Source organism: Hetaerina americana, unplaced genomic scaffold, assembly GCF_022747635.1.
Source record: "Hetaerina americana unplaced genomic scaffold, ioHetAmer1.1.p SCAF_1, whole genome shotgun sequence".
In the NCBI taxonomy this organism is placed as follows: Eukaryota; Metazoa; Arthropoda; class Insecta; order Odonata; family Calopterygidae; genus Hetaerina; species Hetaerina americana.
Genome location: NW_027286069.1, coordinates 24,681,778 through 24,704,003, shown reverse-complemented (window position 1 = coordinate 24,704,003; position 22,226 = coordinate 24,681,778). Strand labels below are relative to the sequence as shown.

The following is a 22,226-nucleotide window of genomic DNA, read 5'->3' as shown; positions in this document are numbered from 1 at the left end:
TGTCACTCTATGCTTAAAAAAAAGACGTCCTTCATAGGGGGACGGCTGGAGGGTTCTAAAAAAATCCCCTTAAAATAAGTAAGATGAATCATTTAGCGCGTTTAAAGCCTTATCTCTTGTCAGGGTTTAAGTAACATTCCCTTTTTACAGCACCGCGTACCTACTAGGGATGGGATATGGAATGGACGCGTGTGGGAATAAGGGTAACTGCAATACTTTTATGATGAATATTTTCTTTCTTAATTTCATCTTTTTTCTAATGCCGTAACACGAGTGCCGTATGCTTATACTAATGCGATAGTTTAGTTACATTTGAGCTGGCTGGAAAAGGCGTGACCGATTTGGAGGCTGTTAAGTGCATGTGGAAGAAAATAAGTGCATCATTCATCTCCTGAAATTGAATACGTTTTTCACCGGGATCCTTGCATGTCTTAACATAATTTTAAAGGCAAAATAATATTACTAGCATCGACATAAGTGAGTGAGACTTCAAACGCTATGCATGTAGTCCACTTTTCTATGGACATGGATGATAAAGGCAGCTGGTAAAAGAAAGTTGGAGGCAATGGAAATCTGGTGCCATAAAAATGAAGTAGAAAGACCCATAGAATGATGGATTAGCATATAAATAAGTATATATATATATATAAACACAGATGTAGATTTTTAGAATATAGAGACACAAAGAAAGGACACTCACAATTTGTTATTTGACGTTTCGACAGCACGGCTGTCGTCTTCAGAAGGGATTCTGAAGACGACAGCCGTGCTGTCGAAACGTCAAATAACAAATTGTGAGTGTCCTTTCTTTGTGTCTCTATATTCTAAAAATCTACATCTGTGTTTTTATATATTTGTGCGTCGCCGAAGAGCGTTCCATTTCGAAGATATTTTTATATATATATAAATATATGCACTTCAAAGAATAGGTGAAGAGAGAAGCTTATGGAGAGCACTTTTGCAAGAAGAAGGAGAAGGGAACTAATTGGACATGTCCAAGGGTTCGATATTTCGATGGAGACCATATTTGAAGGACACATGGAGGCATGAAATCACGGAGGATGACCCAGGATTAAAATGTCAGAGCAATAAGCTATGAGGAAGAAATTGTCAGATTGAAACAGTTAATTAATTAATTAATATTTTTTTAGATTGGAACAGGATACACTTTGGTTTGCTGAGCTGATGCAAACTGTTTCCTCGGATTGTAAATTCATGACGATGATGATGAGGAGCCCTCATGTGTGGCCAAAAATTATTATTTGAAACATGTATGACAGCCGACCGATGTAATACTCTCTCTTCCAACCTTATTTCGCGTCGCACATGATTGATCGCAAATCCTGAAAATATTTTTTCTCAGGTACTTCATTCATTCATTTCTCACAATGTTGCGAACGAACGCATTGTGAGATATTATTTTCGATTGAATAATAAGAAGTGAGGAAAAAAACATTTAAAGATATTCTTTTAGTGATTCGGATACTAACCTGATTTTGTTATGGTTTTATATGTTGAAGTTGTTAAAAAGACGCACTTCAGAGTACAAAAAAAGCATATGCCTTTGGGAAACACGTACCAAATGGCAGTGATGGTAAAACAATTGTTGAAAGCATATAAGAAGTCTAACAAATAGGTTTGTTTCTTGAATGAGAAAGACATACTTTCAGTAGGATCTTCCGGGGACATCACCTTTCCAGCAACCTTCCTCCTCTCCTGAAGAAACTATCCTCATTGGAATCCAATAATTGCTCGCAGAAGGAAACCAGGGAGAGATTTAACCTTAATATCAGACTCACCAATCTCATCCCTCTCTTATGATTTACTTTTTAGAAAGGATCCCGTACGAATATCGTTTTTTTTCGGGAATATCGATCGATTTCTTCTTCCGTCCCCTCACTAAAACTCTTGTGCATTTCCCACCATGATCCCTTCGACCCCTCTCACTGCTCTCTACCCTCTTCCACCCCTCCCTCCTGATATCTCGCCCTTAAGAGTGGGGGGCAGGGGGGGGAGGGGGGGAGTGGCGTTCTCTCATCCGCGCCTCCTCCTTGCTGTGGGCACTTAAAACCGATTTATGGCGGCGGAGGCAAGCACGGAAGCGACGGGAAGCTTGTTAAACCGATTAGATGCCCGGAGTAGGAGCCGAGGGTAGAAGGGAGACTATCCTCCCCCCCCCTCTCTCCTATCTATCTATCTATCCATCGAGGAGGGGCTGTGCCCTTTTACCCTTTATCACGGCCCGGGAAGAGGAGTTCTCACCCTTTCTCTCTCTTCCTCCCCGCCCCGCCCGAGCTCTACACTTCTTCAGTGCCGTCGAGGCGCCAGGGAAATCTCTTTCTTCCTCTCTCTCTTTGCCAAGTGAGGCGGGAAGCCATTTCGGGACGGCTCTCACAGATTCCCACTTGGACGTTCAGATAATCGCGCATCAGGAGCGGGAGGAGGAAAGCGTTCGTTCGGTCGGGTTTGAGTTCGTTCGTTCTGCGTCCCTCTCTCTTGACGGCTTCGGAGGACTAAGCGAGGATGGTGTGCCATTTTCATGCCCGACGCGCGTGAGGCTTCGTTTTTTATATTTTTAAATCCTTGCACAAGTTTTACATTTACCCGAATGTTCGTTATGTACACAGGTGAAGTTTAAACAACTGCCCGAAGTGAGATGGCCTTTGCGCGATACCTCTATTCCATACCCTTTCACTGACTCAATATTTAACAGATGTTATTAAACCCCTCCACTCCCCCCTAGCATACACTGAAAAATATTTTTGGGTGACCTGCAATGTACCAAAGATATTTGAGCTTAAAAAATGTCGCTTCCAGTCGAATTATTGCGACTGCATAACGATAATTTTCATTTGGATATATATATATATATATATATATATATATATATATATATATATATACATATAAATATATATATATATGTATAAATATGTATATTTATATATAATATTGTTTTTAAACCAACTGGCCCGAGCATAGTTTTTCATAAATTTATGAAATCTATTTTGTATATTTTAAGGAACAATTTATCGATTTTGCAGCATACGTCACCGACGTTATATCACGGGTATTAGAAATAGCATACTTAGGGCTTTATTCATTCACAGACAATAGATTACCAAGGTCTTCGTCTTAGAATTATTAGCTTAATCAACTTTTGAATGTAACATAGGCTTTAAAAATATTAAATCCAGTTTTATACTTTGAAATAATTAAAACTCTAAAATTCAGGTTTAATATTTTTGTATCTTCACCTTCACCTACGTAAATAGTTATGATTACCACATTCACAGCAACTCCTGTTTAAAGTATGAAAAGAGAGCGCAGACTTAAGATATTATTCTGCATAAAATTGTTAAAAATAGAGCAATCTGATAACATTATTGGTATCAATATGGTCGTACTAAGCCCAAATACACTTATGTGAATGAACAGTATCAGTTTTATCATGGAGAATATTTAGTAGGTCACGTTTCCTCTGTTAAGGTGTTTGTGGAAACCATAAATATTTGCAGGGTAATAATAAAACCCAAATCCTTTCCTTGCGCCACCATTTGGTGTCCCGCGGAATTTTGATATTCATGAAATATTTCTCCTTTGATTTTATCCGGAGTGATCAAAATACATCAACCGAGACTCAAACCCGCAACTCTCTGACTCTTGACAGTAGCCAAACTTTGTGTCCATTAAATTTTGAGGACTAAATGTAAAAATGCATTCTATAGTATCAACTTTTTCGGTGGAGAAAAATAAATTGAAAGAAAAAAAGCATAAAAATATGATTATCTTTCATCTGGCACATTATACAAGAGCTCTAGGGTGAATATCATGTCGGAAGTTTTCAATAGTTAACATTTCGTTCCATCTTCCATTTAAAATGATTCTAAATTCATTTAATTGGCTTGGCAGTTTTTAAATGCGAAGTTTCCCTAAGATCATTTTGATGCGTAATTACCTTCACCAAAATTTCGACGAAACGAAAAAAAGATTTTTGACCCTGGGTACTTTATCCTTGCCCTTGAAATATTCGTATATATATATATATATATATATATATATATATATATATATATATATATATATATATATATATACCCTATTTTGGTTTCAGAGAATTTAATTTGAGTAAGTAATTATAGGCATACACGGCGTGTATGACTTTATCAGGACCACTACGAAAATTGTTCCTTCTCGGAATATTTTTTTTTTACCTTGGTGAACTCATAATAAGCATTTAATCATCTTTTAATAAGCACTAATTATCCGTACTCATTTTCTTCCTGTATTTATAATAAGCCTGACAATTAAGCCCTAATTCAAACTATCTCACTGGGAATCTGTTAATTGGGGAAACATGTATTAAAATAATGACAATAAGCTGAGGAAATGAACGAGATGATCTCCGTGTTTTATCGAGGTGCCAACTTTGCAGGTTGGTTGCTGAATCTTAATCTTTGTTGCTTTTAAGGCGATTAATCGGCTGTAAAACGAGAAGAGTCGTTCAAACGTACGGTTCCCATGGGACAGAATGCGACCCGCCTAGAACTAATCATCTGACCCGCCTGCATTTGTTGATCGGTTTACATAAATTTGCCGCCCCACAGCTGACGAGGATATTTGTTAAGAATCAATTATCAAGGTGCTCTTTTTGCAATATATGAATAAATTCTTGTGATGTAATATTCCTTACATATGCATGAAGACGAAATTATTTTTGATGCACTTCTCAAATATACTATATATTACTTAAAATGAGCTCAGAGAGTTGGAATGAATCCCAATCTGGCTTATCGATAAAACAAATTATAAAAAGTAATAGGCGACTTCGGTTTATAGTGAAAAATGTAAATTGCTTCCTTAATAGATTCGTGTTGGGTGTCTGGGGCATTGAAAGGAATAAATATTAGTTGGCACTTTTAACTGACACATGTTGCTTAAACTGAACGATATGCACGACTTCTTTCAGTTTGTGTTCATTTTTTTGTTGCGTTGGAGTATTCACTAGAAATTATTCACGGAGAAGCCGTGTCTAGTCGTCGCACAAATATATTTCCAAGGCACCGAATATGTGAATAAGACTCTGCGGTATTTCGTGCGGATGAATTTAATGCTAGATTTAATATTCATTTGTAACGGAGAGAGAGACACCAACACACACGAATACATCTCATCGAAATATGTTTATGGAGCAATTATGTATGTAAACGAACAAATTAAGTTAATTTTCTCTTGGCTCAGATTCGTACGCGGGATAATACAGCAATAAGAAAACCCCTTCCGCGACGACTACTTAGTATATCGTAAGCGGTTTTTCCACGGCTAATTTGAAATTCCACTTCCGCGCAAAATATATATAAACCTACCGGGTAACTCCTCGTACAGCCGGTCGGTCGGCACTCTGGCGGACTTTTTGGCGTGGAAAGATGCACTATCTCGCTCGCTGTGAAAACTCGGCGTATAGAGCAATTTTCTCGAGGGACAAGGAAGGGAGTTAGTTAGAGAGAGAGAAAGGGAGAGGTTTGGCTCCTTCTCTTACGCCTTCCTCTTGTCCCCACTCCAGTCCCCCCTCCCGCGGGGCCCCACCCACCCCTTATCTCTTAAATCCCCTCTTGCCCCTACTCCCGTTCCCCGACCACCCCAACCAAGGGATTCACCTCAGATCTCACCTTTTTCTGCTTCCGCGCGTTAAGTTTATTCATATCAACATCGTACCCTGTAATCCGCCCAGAAGGTGTGTGGTAGAACGGTGTTAGGCCACTTAGACTTCAGTAACTATATGGAATAGTTTATTGGAGGTTATTGGTCTGCAAGTAGGTTCATCGGCCGTAGTTTTTCTAACTTTGTTTTTGTTGTGATAGCAATTCGTATGACGAATAGATAAAAGAGTCTCCGACTCCATTGGTGCTGCAGTCTATCTTCGTTACCGTATCCGAATGGTTGAACCTAAAATCCAAATTGACAAATTTAGCTCATGACTTTAAGATAACTCAAATATTTGCCGGACCCGGTGGCGGCTGGATAACGCACTCGTCTGCCAACCCAAAGATCTTGGGTTCTATTTCCGCTTGGTTGGTTTTTCTCAACCTAGGGCTTCGGTAATTATGTCCATTGTTATCATTGTTGCCAAGGCCAAAATGCGCTGTTTTCGGACTAATGCTAAATAAATAAATACCTCTTCGAAAACGACCAAGATTATAGGAAGTCATTACAAGATTATAGGAAGAATCTCAGTCATTACAGATATATATATCCTGTAGCATATAAGAACATTATTAGCAGTATAAAGGTCTTTTTCGAAAGTAGAAAAGTACTTTGCCATAACCAACAAAGCTTTAGGAGCAGCAGATTATGAGTAACATCTGGGTCTTTTTATTTGTGACATCGAGACATCTGTGGAAAGGATTACCCAATTGGATGATGTATTTTCTTTATATTTCGAGAATGCCATCCAAAAGGTTCCTCAATAGATGATTTGCTCGTGCAGTGAGCAGCCATCAGCAGGGTACGTTCCTTTCCACCTGCGACACCCCCATTGCCGTGAATGCCGAACTTCAATGGGCATAGTCGCTGGTGAGTTCAACGCCCGAACGTCTTACGTACAGTAAGTATTCCATCGCCCCCCCCCCCCGGTTTTGTAGTTCAATTTCAACATAGTAATGTAAATACATGAAAAGACAGGGTAGCTAATCGATCAGTAAAAGGTCGAGAATCTATCAGTTCCATGAAAACATCGATATAACGATGATGACTCTAGAAACGACACCGAAGATAATTCGAGAAACCTTGGAAAATATACGAAGAAATTATCAAATGTTTCGAAAAAGTAAGGAATTTGTTATGCGACTCGAGAGTATGGTATGAAAAACGAGAATCCCCCGAATGGAACGATCTTCGTTAGAGTTGAACAAAGATCTGGGGTTTTACCAGCGTTGAAAAGGAATTTCAATTCCGGGTATTCTCTCAGCAATGCCTTAAAGCCCGTATTGATTAGGATACGACAATCACGACATAATTGCAAAATCACGTAAGACACACGGTACCCATCTTTCCACATAGATCACTCACGTCACCTGACCTGGATGACCACATATACTATTATAACCCGACGAAAACCCCGCCGCTGTAATTGTAGACCATATAATATCCGTTCTAGCCCCGAAATGGAATTTTCCTATTACGGAGATTTCCATTCGTTTTTTATGCTTTACATGGTATATTAATATTTTTTTTTGCCTGTACTGTGCAACTGCGTAAAAGAATAACTTTAAACTGAACTAAAATAAGACAGATCACCCAACTACCCTGAAGATGATGCCCGAGTGAAGCACCGAGACGTCGACCAGAATTATTAAGTCTCCCTCGGTGGAAGGTACGAGAGAAATTTCTCCCTTCCGCTAAGTTGATGACTAGTATCTGTTTTTCATAAACTGTCGCCTGTTCAGATCCTGGAAATAAAAACCGAGACCATATTTTCGGACCAACTTCCGCAATAAAACCAGTAGCACGCTAAGGGATGATGTGACGATACATAGCAAAAAAATGTAACTAAACATAATTTCCAAAGAAACACTACACTGAGAAAAACCGATTGCAGACGATTCGGGAATGGGACAGCAGAAGATAAGTTGGATACAATGTTGGAGCGCGAAAAAAAAATCACGATCGGTCGGGTGTGGGGGCGTGTTGGGCGAACGAGCAGAACATAACTCGATATACTGGACGTCGCATGGGACAGAAAAACTACAAATAGTAATGATGATGACATATGCGGGTCACTCTGCTCCTTCCCGCCACCTGTTTACTGTCATACCACTCTCCCGCTGCCCGCCTTCCCTCCCTTAAAACCCGGCCGGCTCCCACCCACTCCCACGCCACTACCACGGGATTCCACCCCTTCGTCCGGAGTCGTCCACTTCCTCGTACACGCCGCGTCGCCCCTTCCCCGCGACCCCCGTCGGCTAATTGCATATTAGCACGCGTCACGCCTCGCTGCGCGGGAGAACAAATTAATTATGTACCTTCTCCATCCTCTCTGCCCCACCTTCCCCCCTTCCTTTTCCCCCTCCTCCTTCCCTTCACCCCGAACCCACAGACACACCTTCCTCCAACGTGTTCCGCGACGACAATGCACTCCAGCACCCTGTGTTATGTGTGGCTCGCCCCCACTCCCGAGCTTGACCTTTCGGACGACCCGTTGTTATGGTGGTTCTGTCTTGATCACTTGAGACCATAAGGGGAAGGGAGGATAATAAATACCCTTTACATCGGCTCATAATAGGGTATGAAATTCAAATGAATACGTTATCGCTGAGAATACGTACCTTAATACCTATGTTTGCTGTTTATTACCGTTATTTCCGAAAAGAAAAGGCTTTGCAAAGACTTTGAAATGGAGTGTAGTTCTGTACGGCGAAGAAACATGGTCGTTGAAGCAGAATGATCGGCGCAGATTGGATGCTTTTGAAATGTGGGTATGTAGAAGGATGGAAAATGTGAAGTAGAATAAGGAAAACAAACGAGAAAATGGCGGAGGAAAAGAGAGGTTTGTCGTGAGGAATGACAGAGGAGGCAGGAAAGATGGATGCAGAGTATATTGATTGGCATTTGGATGTTGAAACATGTGATGTAGGGGAGAATTTTAGGAAAGTGAGGAAAGGGCATGAATAGGATAGGGATGTTGGACGAGATGAAGGGAGGAAGGAAGTATGCAAAACTAAAGAGGGGCTTATTGTAATGTTGGATGACGGGTTTAAGTTTTTTTTAAGTGAGACAAGAGAACTGTCGCTGTACCGTCTTAACCGCTAGATTATCGATAGTAATAGTAATGTACTCGTATAAATTTCGTTCATGTTGATGGCCTAGGTATCAATATTTACACTTGACTCGACGCTGCAAAGTTAGCAGTGAGTGATGAGCAGGAAAGAAAATAATTTCGCTACTAATACACACAATATAAAATTATTTTCGACCAGTTTTGATGCAGAGTGAGGCCAGATTATAATTTTCTGTGTGCGTAGTTTTGAATGCGTCGGATGGTTACACTTTGAATCTAAATCGGTCAAGAAATAAGTTATGTATGGTGGAATAGTAAAGTAGTTTCTTTCTTACTCATCATAAAGGAGACCCTAATAAGTAACGCCATCTACCATTTCATTAGAAAAAATGTTTGGAGAGAAACCAATATTAATTACGCGGAAAAAAAATCAATCACCTCATCAAATTGCATTTTAATATCGGACTTACGGAAAAAGCGACATGGAAAATTTCGAATTTTTATTACTGCCAATGAATGAAAACTCGTTTTATAAATACTTTGTTAAATTTTTTTCATTTAGCCTTAGTCCAAAAACAGCACTTTTGGTCTTTACGTCGGACTATGTGGACATAAACCCACCCAGGCGGGAATCGAAACCGCCACCCTTGGATTGGCAGACGAGGACGTTACCCCGGCACCACCGAAGCCGGCAAAAAATTTTCGCCCGAACAGGGACTTGAACCCTGGACCCTTAGGTTAAAAGCCTAATGCTCTACCGACTGAGCTATCCGGGCTCACGCTAAGACGGGGTTCACTCGGATAAATTTCTATCAGCCAAATGATTTTATGTTTTCCGTAGCAACCAAAGCCATCGGCGGAGAAAAAATATATAAAAATTTAATTAAATTTCTCGAAATTAAATGTTAAAACCCTCGCACTGACGAAAATCTATTATCCTATTAGTATTTAAGAGGTGCAACAATGTGAGCGGGGGTTGGGGACAGCCCTTGTCGCTTCCTGAAGTCTTCAAGGGAAACAAAATGTATATTTCGGGAACAGAACACAGTTTGTACTGTTTTATCTGTCATTCGATATCGTAATTGAAGCCTTGAAGGAAAATAAAACAGGCCATCCTACAGCGTCTCTTCCCCCTCCCACCCACATTCCCCTCGTTCACATTCGTTCCCCTTTGCAGACGCCTCTCTGTTCTTGTTCCCGTATAGTGATTTGTGAATATGGACAAAATTGAGATTTGAACAGTGCATAAATACTTCGTAAAGAAAGGTATGAAAGCAAAGGAAATTCATACCGACTTCCAGAACACTCTGGGGGACTCTTCTCAGCTGTTTATGGTTGTTTTCATTATAAATAAAAGTTAAGAAAAACTTATTTTTTTGATTTTGCATATCTGGTGTTAAATCATCCCCTGCCACACATCCTAGCAGTAACATGCATTGTACCATGTAGTTATAAATGAAGAGCGCGTGGGAGATATTGTATTTTTCAATGCCAATTTCCATAAAAACCATCTTAGTTATAACTTGTTTCACCATCAACACTTTATCGAGTGTACTTAGACGACTACAAACGCTAGAAATTTTATACAAATGACATACACCCTTGACATCATGATTGTCGTCGTCAAATTTTGAAAACCGGAACTGCTTGAACCTTGTTTTGTTCGTAGCCAACACGATATACAATCACGATATCCCTTTACGGCGTCGTTGCAGGCACAGAAGGCGGAGCTGGTGTCACAGTTCGACATGTACGGATCGATTTTTCGCTACAGAGACGGTGATTCGCCGTCCGATTTCAAACCGTCTCCCCCCCCACCCCCAGGTTCCGTCAGCCGTCCAGCCCCCCACCACACGGGAGGAAGCACACCAGGTAGTCGGGAGTCCACACGGTGGTTGTACGAAGGGCACCGCACGCAATAACATTCGCCAGGAGAGGAAGACGACGCAACGCGTCGCGAGAGTGGTGGAGGAGGGTAGGGGAAGGTTGGAATTAATTGCCGGAAATGTTATTTGAACGGGATGACGAACGAGAGAGTTTGCAGGTGTTTGCGGCCGAAAGGGGAAAGAAAAGGAACAGGAAGATGTCCCCCGCATTTCGCTAGCCAGCGACGCGCTCTGCCTCTTCTTCTTCCCAAGGGCAAGGGGGGAAGGAAGGGGGAAAAGGGAGGGTTTTAGTGAGTCCATGACGCTTTTACTACGATACCCCTCCCCACCATTGGAGTCTCGTCCGCCAAGGGGTCTCGAAACACCTTCAAGAAGTGTTGTTGGTGGCGCGTAAGTGTATTGTATCAAATGACCCGTATGACTGACCAAGACGGGAGACATTAATGACTGCGCATAATAGCGCACTCCTCCGCAAACAATTGTTCTGCATTTTAAATTGCAAAAACTCCAAGAGGGAGTGCGGCAGTATGGATATGTCTGATCACCATCATCCATTATTTTAACCGATAATCATTTTAATGTTGGCATCATTTTGCTTTCGCCTCTTTGAGATTTTCCGAACGCGATGACTCAATATACTGTCCAACGTGCACCTGGATATCCCGTAGATCACCACATGAGTATGTGGTGGGGATCATTTACGCAAATAATAAATGTAGAGTTTATTTGTTGATTTCAGATGCAACCTTATGGAATCGATTTATTATTTCTATTTATCGATTTATTGTCGTCATCTGACGTCGTATGACGTGACGATGACGTTGATCATCGCAACCAGGGTAACATCTAAATAAATTAGAGCGGAATCACCAAGTTATGGTTTTACATTTTTATAAATGAAGAGGTCGGTGAATGCGGTTGCAATTATGAAACGCCTCCAATATTTTGGGTGTGTAGTAAGGAAGGATGATTAAAAAAGTCAATAATGATAATAAGGGGAGATCCCATGTTGATATTTTGGTCATAGAAATTGATCTTGAGCAAGGAGAAGTGTCTTAAGGACTGGACAGCAGGAAGACGCCAGTACATTGCGTACTAAGTTTTGGGTTTAAGTCGAGGTGTTCGGGTCAGAAGAGAATTTTCATGAATGTTTTACAGCTGTGTCTCCATGAGCAAAGAGGTTTTTTGTTTAAACTTTCTCCTAGTTGCATCCATAGTAACAGAAATAACTTTCAAAACATTTCAACTTAACAAAATGGCATGTTTTTTACACACGCAAACGATGTTTTCTACACACACAAATATTTCGATCCCAATAATTAGATTCCCTCCTTTCCTTGATGGAATTAGAATCGTTTTTTTCTATTGATAAAACAAAGATCGATTGAATTACAGTTTCTCCCAGCTGTATCCATGGCAATAATAACAACCGCTATAGCATCACAGATAAACAAGATGGCGTGTTTCCGGAACGCTGTTTTATATTTTTTTTATGTTTCTTCGGGTTAAAAATGTAACAAAATAATTTGATGGCTGATTGACCTAACAAACCCTTTGTGGAGGGCTGCGGAGTACAATAGGACTGATGTAGTAGATATAGAACATAGCGCACGACGCCATTGTAGGCTTTGTGTGTACTTGAACGGGTCCTGCTTTTTCTCAATCGCGCTTGGTATCTGAGACGTTGATGCAATTCCGGTGAGACCAAAAAATTAAAATAAAAAATAAACTAAAATGAGTGCCATTGTTTCTTCCACCGTGGATTGGTCTGCCACCCACAAAATCGCGCCATAAACTTGTTACCCCGATGCAGTTTCGCCCTGGTCTGCGCGGAACCCTGGAATTCCCGTAGATTCTACAGTTTCTGCAACGGAATTATGACCCATAAACCGGAAAGTGGCTTCCTTTATAATCTCGTAGAGACCGCAGCGAGGGTGTGGATTGAGGTATGTTGTCTGCGTGAAGTGGGGAAGCAGGGGTCGGCTCAACGTTGCTAAGGTCGGTAGGTGTTGATTTTTTTTGCTCCAGAGCGGAATAGAGTAAAGGGTTGTGGGGAAGGAGGGGGATGAAACGAATACAAACCCTATTGCTTTTACCATGTAGCCCGAAATGTATGTATATATATATATATATATATATACACACACACACACATACATATATATAAACATATGGCCTTTATCGTAATTTTCCTTCAAATTTCTTAATTATCTAATGATAAATTTGTCGCAGAGGATAGATAGATAGATAGATAGTAGTCTTCATTTTAGGGCGAGATGGGCACTATGGAGTCTCTTCTATCACCTAACCCCAATGGAGGAGGGTTATATATCGCCATGGAGAGAAGGAAAATATAACCTAGGCATGGTTTAATTGTTTGGCATTAGGTTAAGTTACGCTAAGGATAAGTTCCCAAATCACGAATTGTTGGGAAAAACGCGCTGATATTCACGGGAGAAAAGGAAACTAATTGCCGTGGTCAAAAAACCAGAGAGGAGGTTGGGGGGAGATGGGATATGGTCAATAGCGCATCTCCGATAGGACTTAAAGAGGCGTAAGGCAGTAGCCCAAAATGAATTAAAATGCCACAGTAAAAACTTGTTAAATGGGTACTCCACGAGATCTCTACTGACGACAAGAATAATTATACGCGGAGTATGAATTGCTTGAAAATTGCTTCCTGCGTATCGGTTAATCATTGCCGACCGGTGTAATGATGGTCTCGGGAAGTACAAGTACGACATTTTAAAAACCCATTAAGATTCTAATGCGGGGATATTAGCAATCATTTTCTTTTCCGACGTAATTTCATTCAAGACTGTATCGTCTTGGATTAGTTACACGTAATTTCATTTCAAAAGTGCCTTTGTTCCTCGTCACTGTGATATGGGAGTAGATTTGTACTGCGCGGAAACATACGATAGTATTTTTGGACCCACAATAATGACGGTCGTAATTATTTAAGAGAAAATAATTCCAAGTAGACCGTGCAAACGACATCATAATATCGACCGTGGGTCGAATAAGAACTGAATATTGATACAGGGTCGCAACCAAATGTGGTAGGACTGATTTTCTCTGGCGCGAACGAAGCGGTGGAGGGGGGTCTGCCTGGCAGGGTGAGGTGGAGGGGGCTCTTAGCAACAGACCGACACCAACCTCAGTTGCCTGCGGGCTGTCGTTGAGTGAGGACACCGTTTTTAGTGAAGCAAGTTTTTTGTACGCGTCGAAAAACAAAATGAATCAGCAACGTTATTCCGTGAAGTTTTGTGCGGAACTCGGGAAGACGGCAACTGAGACCCTCGATATGATCAAGCAGGCTTATGGAGCCACTGCCTTAAGCCGTTCCACAGTATTTGAGTGGCACAAGTTGTTTAAAGAGGGTAGGGAGCTCGTTGAAGACGACCATCGCTCCGGACGGCCGTCGACGGCAAGAACCGACACGAATGTGGACAGAGTGAGGACACTGCTGAACAAAGACCGACGCTTAACCAGTGAAGAAATTGCAGACCAGTTGGGCCTGTCTGCATCCAACGTCCAACGCATTATTTCACGGGATTTGGCCCTGCGCACGGTGTGCGCCAAGATGGTGCCGAAAATTCTGCCATGGCGCGCTCGTCGTCAGACAGCTCCTGGCCAAATACGGCGTTGCCACGTTGCCGCACCCGCCCTATTCTCCCGATCTGGCACCACCGGACTTCTTCTTCTTCCCCCTGATGAAAAGACAGCTCAAGGGACGACGTTTTGACTCGATAAAGGCCGTTCAAGAGGCTTCGACGAGGGTCATCAACGGCATCCACAGAGAAAATTTCCATCGGGCGTACGGGGAATGGGAGCAATGTTATACTAAGTGTGTAGCAGCTCAAGGAGCATACTTTGAAGATTATTAAGTCGATGTAAGTATATCGTCAATAAAATGTTGGTAAAAAAATCAGTCCTACCACTTTTGGATGCGACCCTGTACTTCGTATAATGGACTAATTAGTCGTAAGAAAATGCTTCGATTTCAATTAGCATTGAAGTAAAAGAATTGAAATCTTAATTATGGGTAAAACAAGTGTTTGGAAAACATTTTTAAATTGTTTTTTTTTCAATCTCAATAATGTTAAGAAGCATTTTCCGAATCTTACTTAGCCCATGTTACTTTGAGCATATTTACCCTATTTATGCCAATACTTAGCAGCCCTTGCTCTGTCGTTTTTTATGGTTTGATGTGTACCTAAACAACAAATAAATTAATTTTCTGATTTTTATATCATAAGGGCAATGTAACTGAAAATTATAATATATTTTTTGTCCAATTTGCGTAAAGGGAGCTCATGAAAGTTCAGCGTTCTTAGATTCATTAAAAGTAAACGTACTTCAAGAGGTTATGCGGTGCGAGAGAAAGGGAGAGACAGATATATAGGCGCCTGAACACATTCGTCTTAATGGATTTCTCCGACGTCCGATGGGACCTAAGTGTGCTCGAAACTTACCGTCGCGACCTTCGAGGAGTTTTGCGTGGGCGTGCCAAGAATGTAATGTACCTGCCGTGGGGTGAAATTTTAATTAAACCTGAAGACACGACCCACTAAAATCTCAGTCTGAATTCCCGTTTCTAAATCCAGCAGTAAGTAAGTAAGATGGGCAGCTTTAAGAAATGCCAATCGATATTCGGGGAAGGGCTCGCTTTCGCGTTTCTAATCTCAGCACCGAAAATAGTCTAAGATTTCTATTGTTGGAGTGCTCCGGCGTTGATTCTTAGCCATGTAGGTAGTAATCTGAAAAACATACCAATCCAAGAGGCATACCAGCTATATATATGTGTGTATATATATATATATATATATATATATATATATATATATATATATATATATATATATATATATATAATGTATAACACTTAGCACTAGTGGACACAGACAAAAACACAGAAACACACAAAAAAAGAGACTCACTATTTTTCGAATTTTCGGTGGTCGTTGCCACCTTTATCAAGGAGGAGAGGGACAGAACTGTCACACACTGTGACAGAGTTCTGTCCCTCTCCTCCTTGATAAAAGTGGCAACGACCACCGAAAATTCGAAAAATAGTGAGTCTCTTTTTTTGTGTGTTTCTGTGTTTTTGTCTGTGTCCACTAGTGCTAAGTGTTATACATTATTATTCACGTCCGTGAGTCTTTCAAAAAGTGTTATATATATATATATATATATATATATATATATATATATATATATATATATATATATATATATATATGTGTGTGTGTGTGTGTGTGTGTATGTGTGTATATATATATATATATATTTCATCATCAGTAATTAAAACATAGGATTGGTTTACTGCAGCCCTCCATTCTACTGTATTTGATGTTATAAATTCTACCCTCATTCAAATCCAAAATATTCATGTTCTCGCTTCTCACCGCGAGGAATGCAAACCTATGAATGCGTTTCAATTTGTCCACCTGAGAATGGCAGCAGAAATACAAATGAGGATCAAGTTTACATGAGGATCAAGTTTTATCTATGATAATCTACCGATGAATTTCAGGATAAAAACGCTGACTGACACCTGCAACACTGCTGCTATTTATATGCAATGTGTAACTACAGCAATCAGGTGGGGCTCAACAATTCAGCCGTGATCATTCGCGCCATTATAGGGGTAAGTGGCTAAACTCGGTAGGGGAAGGATATTCAGGCATTGGAGGAAGATGGGTAGAGATAGAAGTCCGAAACTTCGGCTTTCATTCCCCCGTTTTTCGCTTTGGCTGGGGGGGTGGGGGTGGGGAGAGGGGGTTGGTGAAAGACACCCGACGCACACGCGACTCTTTCGAAAAACCACCCCTCTGCTGGGCGTGGCCGGGGACCGGCATTTCTCAAATTCCCACATCCTCCTCAATCACTACCGCTCCCTCCCCTCCCCAACACACCCATCTAGGAAGAACCTCCCTGCCCACCCCACACCCCCGTTTCACCCCATCCTTTCTCTCTCCATGACCCCCATTCGCCCGCAAGTCTCTCTTCTGAACTGGAACTGACTGACCATCCTGCCTTGCCCTCTTCTTTGCACTCATTCTCTAACCGTTTCGTCCCCTTTCCGGGTCAGACGGGTCAATTTGTCAAGATGGAGGACAACAAACCATTTCGGTGAGGGATGCCATCCTTCCGTTTTCGACCCAAGGCCGCAGACAGCACCGCACACACTGGCACACAAACACGTAAAGGGGAGTTTGGTTGGGGGATGGGGTTTGAACTCCCCATTTCTCTGACGATCCCACCCAGGAGTGCAAGCCGGCGGGTCGGACTACAACACGGGTTGGTTTGAGGTCGCCTTTTTCGGAGCCCCAGATCATGCATCACCGCCCTCCTTCCTTCCTTCCTTCCTTCATCTCATCTCCCAAGGGGGACCACTCACCAACCGGGGGATTGGATGGCCGCCATGTCTCTCCCTATCTTTAGCACGGGCCAAATTTCCGTAAAAATCACGTCAAAAAAGGCGGTCTCGCCTGTGAACTTGTGCGTACTGAAATATCGTGCGATACTGTGCATGGGAAAGTCTCCTGGACGGAATCTCTCTGCATGTCCGTATTTTCCCGCGAGTTTGTATGCTTTTTGGCCATCATCAATCAGGTAAGCGAGCGAGAATTGGCGCGAAAGCGTGATTGTTGATAACAAAAGAGCAGCAACTGCGCGAACGGTAAACAAAGACTCCAACGGACGACAATTACGCTCAACATCGATTTGAAGGGTAGAATATTTGCTTGAAAGCGTGTCCGTTCACATTTTACCGCAAGTCCTTAAACCGAAATATGAAAGATGACGCACGTCCATCGCTCTAAGAGCTCATGTCCTAAAGTTGCCCAATCACTTCGGAGAGCGTGTTCTCTCAAGTTCTCCAATCGCGCGCGACCGTGGATCGCACTTCAGTTCAACGAGCGAGCAACTCAACTGCAATGGCCTCTTTAACTATGTAAACACTTGATGAGAAACTACAGCAAACTAAACAAGCATTCAGTAAAACTCCGACATAAACTTCGAGCGTCAAGTCTAAACACTATTTCCAAGTCCCGGATTATATTCAAAACAAAAAAACACCGAGGGAGCGTACGGGGGGAGAGATTAAAACTTTGAAATTAGCAAGCAAGGAGAGGAAACAATAGAAAGACGGGCCCGAAATCGAAAGCGATGCCTGTCGGGTAATAGGAAAACTTTAATCATTAAAATTGCATTAAGAGCATGGTAGTATGTACACTTACAGTTTCAGCAGCTACTGAGCACAGCGCTAGTACTAAAAGGTGCCCTATTTTGCGCAAATCACGAGTAATTTTCTTCATCCAGCGCCCCCCCAAAGACAGCTTCCCGGGAGACGGGGGAAGTTAGTTCTACTGGACTACTAAAATGACCAAGAATTCAAGATGTATCTTCAGTAGGGCCGAACTGCTAGTCATGTGAGGACCTCACAAAGGCGCCTTGTCAATGTGGACAGTGTCCAGATTCCTTAAGGAAGATGACCCTGACCCGTCTACCTCCCCCCCCCGGCCCTGAATACCTAACTGAAAAGTCATCCCGTGGCCACCCATTTCCGCGTCCCCAGTCCCCCCTTCGAGAACAACTGGTGGCAATGACATGAACCAACGCCCCTGCAATATTCCATCCAGCATTATATTTTCTCATTTCATTTGAGGTATTCTGTCCATTTAAAGGTCTGTTTTTGATTGGTTCCTTTCCATTCTCTCCTTTCAAACTTATTTTTTCTGCATTATTCTCCATTAAACCACATCTCAAAGGCATTCAATCCTTATCTCTTGCTCATAACGCTCATTCCTTTGCCTCAACAGACCAGATAACATACATCGATGAAGTGCCCCGCATCTTATTTTTAAAGTCTTAACTGATTTTTTGTTCACGTCTCCACTTGACGTAATTCGTGTAACTAGTATAATTTTTATGAATGCATCAAAGGAAGAGGCTGACAGAATGTTCCAATGGGCCCCATATAGTATCAATTCAGGGACTGGGCAGCTAGTATACAAAGATTTTCATCTTAAGGCTCCAGCGAATTCCCTAGAGATTATTCCAAAATGATTAGATTTGGATATTTCACGGCTAGATAATGCGATTAAGTCCCGGTGTTTCATCATGAAGTAGATACTAAATACCATATATCAGCGATGAAAAATGAAGGATAGGTGCAAATTGACCAAACAAAAGAAACCAATAACTAGCGTAAATTTAAAAAATGCTTTAGAAGGAAGAGGCTGGCAGTATTCTATTCGGCTCTTTATAGTTTCAAACCAGGGCCTGCAGCACAGGGTTGGGCTATGTCTGTCAGCCTCCGACGAAAACCCTTTTTGTTATGTTTGTATGCTGAGAACGGAGAGACATAGGATGCGGAGAAACTTTAGAACATCGTCCAGGACCAAAAAAATAAATAAATTTCGTATCCAATCGCTCCTCCTTTTATTAGACGTCATCATTATGGTACCTAATTATGACGTCTAAGCGTTGAAACTAGTAGTACCAAAAATGAAGAACAGTGGGAAAATAAATTGTGTCCTTCTTTCCAAGATACATCTAGATAGTGGCGATGGGAATAACATTCACCCTCTGTACCCACGGATGCACCCAAGTGCAGCAGATTGCCCCATTGCACATGGAGCAGGGAATGATGAGACGACCGGAACGAAAAAGAACAAAAAAAAATAATAATAATGTAAAGGGATTCTCGTTCATGATCACCCATGAATGCGCCATAAGCCCTCGTGAACAACTCTGGCGCCGTCAATTAAAAAGTCTCGCGAGAGAGTTGGATGGAGATGAGAGGATGGAGATTGGTTCGCGAGGCGGCCATAACCGTTCCCGGACCTAATGCCCAAGGCACAAAAAAAAAGAAAGAAATCATGGTGGACTATCGGGGGTGGAGGCAGCAACGGCCATCACTGCGTGGATTGAGAGGGGCGGAAGGAGTATATAAGGAGTGAAGAGGGTCGTCAAGTCGCTGTTGAGAGGAGTGGAGAGAGAGAGAGAGGAAACCGCTGAGGTCATCCCCGCCACGCATGACGGACAATTGGGGAGGGCTGGACGACTGAGGCGTTTAGAAGTTGACCTGATCTCGACCCGCTGTCCGTATTTTGTGTTTACCTTCCCATTCCACGTTTGGAATACTATATTCCTTATTAGAAATCCACGAAAGTCTCCTATATCCATTCCATAGTTTGAATGCATTGAGAACTCTGTAGGGTATACCAGAAACCTGGAGAAGTTAATCAATACGGTCCGAAATCTTGTTGCACACAAGTATACTCAAGCAGGATATCTGTCGAGGAAATGCTTGAAAATCTACGCAATAATAATCGTCCCGAGCAACACTACAAATGGGAAATTAACCATAGCAAAAATTAATTTTTTTAATTTGTTAATTTCAGTCCTACAATGCATTGGAAAAATAAGAGCTATGATTTCGACAGATGTATGATGACCATGTGTCGGTCTTTTTTAAAAAATTGTGGTCCATATTGAGTAGTTTCAGGCGCGTTGTGGTGAAATTCGAGCATAATAAGATAGCAACAATTCTCCACTGAATAAATTCAGTTATGCGACTGGGTTTCGATGTATTACGTATTACCTCATTCTTCAGGTCTGAAGATGATGTAATTCATCGAAATCCGGTCGTACAGTTTAACTAATTAAGTGGAAAATTGTTGCTATCCATTCTTCATTAAATTGTGGTGCGCCAAATTGCAAAATAATTTCGTTTTTAATCGTACGAAATTCGAAAGCGAGTGACAAAGCTGGGAGAAATTCGAAGAAATTAGGAAAAGTGGGTGCAGGTTATGTTGAAATTCATTCAGAATGTCTGAAGACAGACGTTACAGATGGGAAAATGTTAAATAGACGAAGTAGAGGTAAGAAAATAATATTGGAAATACAAGGCATGTTGGACGGAATGAAGGGTGGCAGTAAGTATGCGGAGTTGTAAGATTGTTTGCTCTAATGTACATTAATAAGGTTTTGTGTTAGCTGCATTGGCCTAGGTTTAGAAGTGTGGAAATACAAAATCTCAAGGACCATTAATCCTCATCTTTACCGGTAAGCTATCGCTAAAATTATTAATTATAATTCACGCGTAGTATTTTTATAAAGTACTCTACATATAATATAACGGACTCTAAATATGGCTTTGAATTTCAGGCTCGATGTGGCGTAATTATCCCATTTTGTGGAAACATAAAATCAAACAAAGACATAAAAAAGCTGTATGTATTGCGGAAAGCAAAGAAGCTTAAACGATGAGGAGGAGGATATTTACGAAAGGGACGTTGAATATTCAGTGAACCTTAAGTGAAAACTTAGATATGGGGCGTTGTTTGTGCGGCGCGGAAACATGGTCATTGAAACAGGATAAATGGCATAGATAGGAGGTTTATGAAATGTTGGTGTGAAAAAGGATTGAAAGGAAAGCAAATGAGGATGGGCTGGGCATGGTGAGAGGGAAGGAGAGAAGATTATTGGGAGGAATCCAAAGGAGGAAGGAAAGATGGATGCAGAACATTTTGATTTGCAATGGGATGCTGGAGAGCGTGATGAAAGGTAGAATGTTAGGCAAACAAGGAAGGGACAGGATTGAGATGGGGGCATGTCGGACAGATTTAATATATGTTTTTAGATATGAGTATACGATTGACTGTATGAGCTATATGTTTTCTTTCATTTATATATCCCTCCATTATTTGTTTACAGTTTCTCCGAGTCGTATCCTCAGCAACAATATAAACAGTTACACAATTCCGGGTAAACAAGATGGTGCGTTTTGAAAATGGCATTGTATCTAGTCGATCTTTTCCTAACTCGTCAGTGAGGAGAGATAAGGGAGAGTGAGAAGGGTTCGCCAAGAGACGGGGAAAGTGCACGAAGCGAGTGTCCGTCTCCACCACTCAGCGGGGTTTTAAGCCCAACCACAGAGTTAATTGGGGGATGGAAGTACGCGAAACGATAGTTCGACGGATAGTGATGGTGGGGAAGAATTGAGGCGTGGTACCCCTTAGGTGGGATATGGGGTGGATTTTCGAGGGTGAAAAAAGGAGTTTTGTGTGGGTTGTGGGAGTCCTCCCACCCCCTCCCCCACATGCGTCTCTCCCCACCGCTCTCTCTCTCTCATTTCTTGCCGCCAATCTTCTCTCCCACCACCCTCTCTCCCCGTTCCCTATCCTCGGCCCCTTGCCCTCCCCCCCCCAACTCCCACTTGTGTTCTACGTCACTCAGTGGCCTCACTCCCCTCCTTGAAAGCGTCCGTCTCCTTCCCCCCTTTCGCTTTTATCGTTGCTAATATACATGTCACTCTGCCCAGTCATTCAACCCACTGATGTCGGGCGCCCGGGTGCGGTGGAGGAAAGGAGAGAGGGACTGGAACGGTGCCCCGTATGAGAGGGAGGCTCCAGGGCGGCGCCTCTGGGCCCATACCGACCGCCGCGGAGGGGATGTGCTAAAGTGGCCGGGGGAGAATCCGTTCAAGGGTTCTTGGAGTCTGCTGATGAAAGCACTAGTCAACTTCTACTACGGCACCCTGCATGCCA

At 41.9% G+C, this 22,226-nt stretch overlaps 1 protein-coding gene and 1 non-coding gene across 2 annotated transcripts in view; both read right to left on the bottom strand.

Moving 5' to 3' along the window:
- The window catches only part of LOC139697205 (segmentation protein even-skipped-like), a 68,588-nt gene that overhangs the window by 28,573 nt on the left and 17,789 nt on the right, over positions 1-22,226 (bottom strand). The gene's annotated exons all lie outside the window — the stretch shown is intronic.
- On the bottom strand, positions 9,480-9,552 carry TRNAK-UUU (transfer RNA lysine (anticodon UUU)). Its single transcript has one exon. It is a non-coding gene; the product is annotated as a tRNA-Lys (tRNA).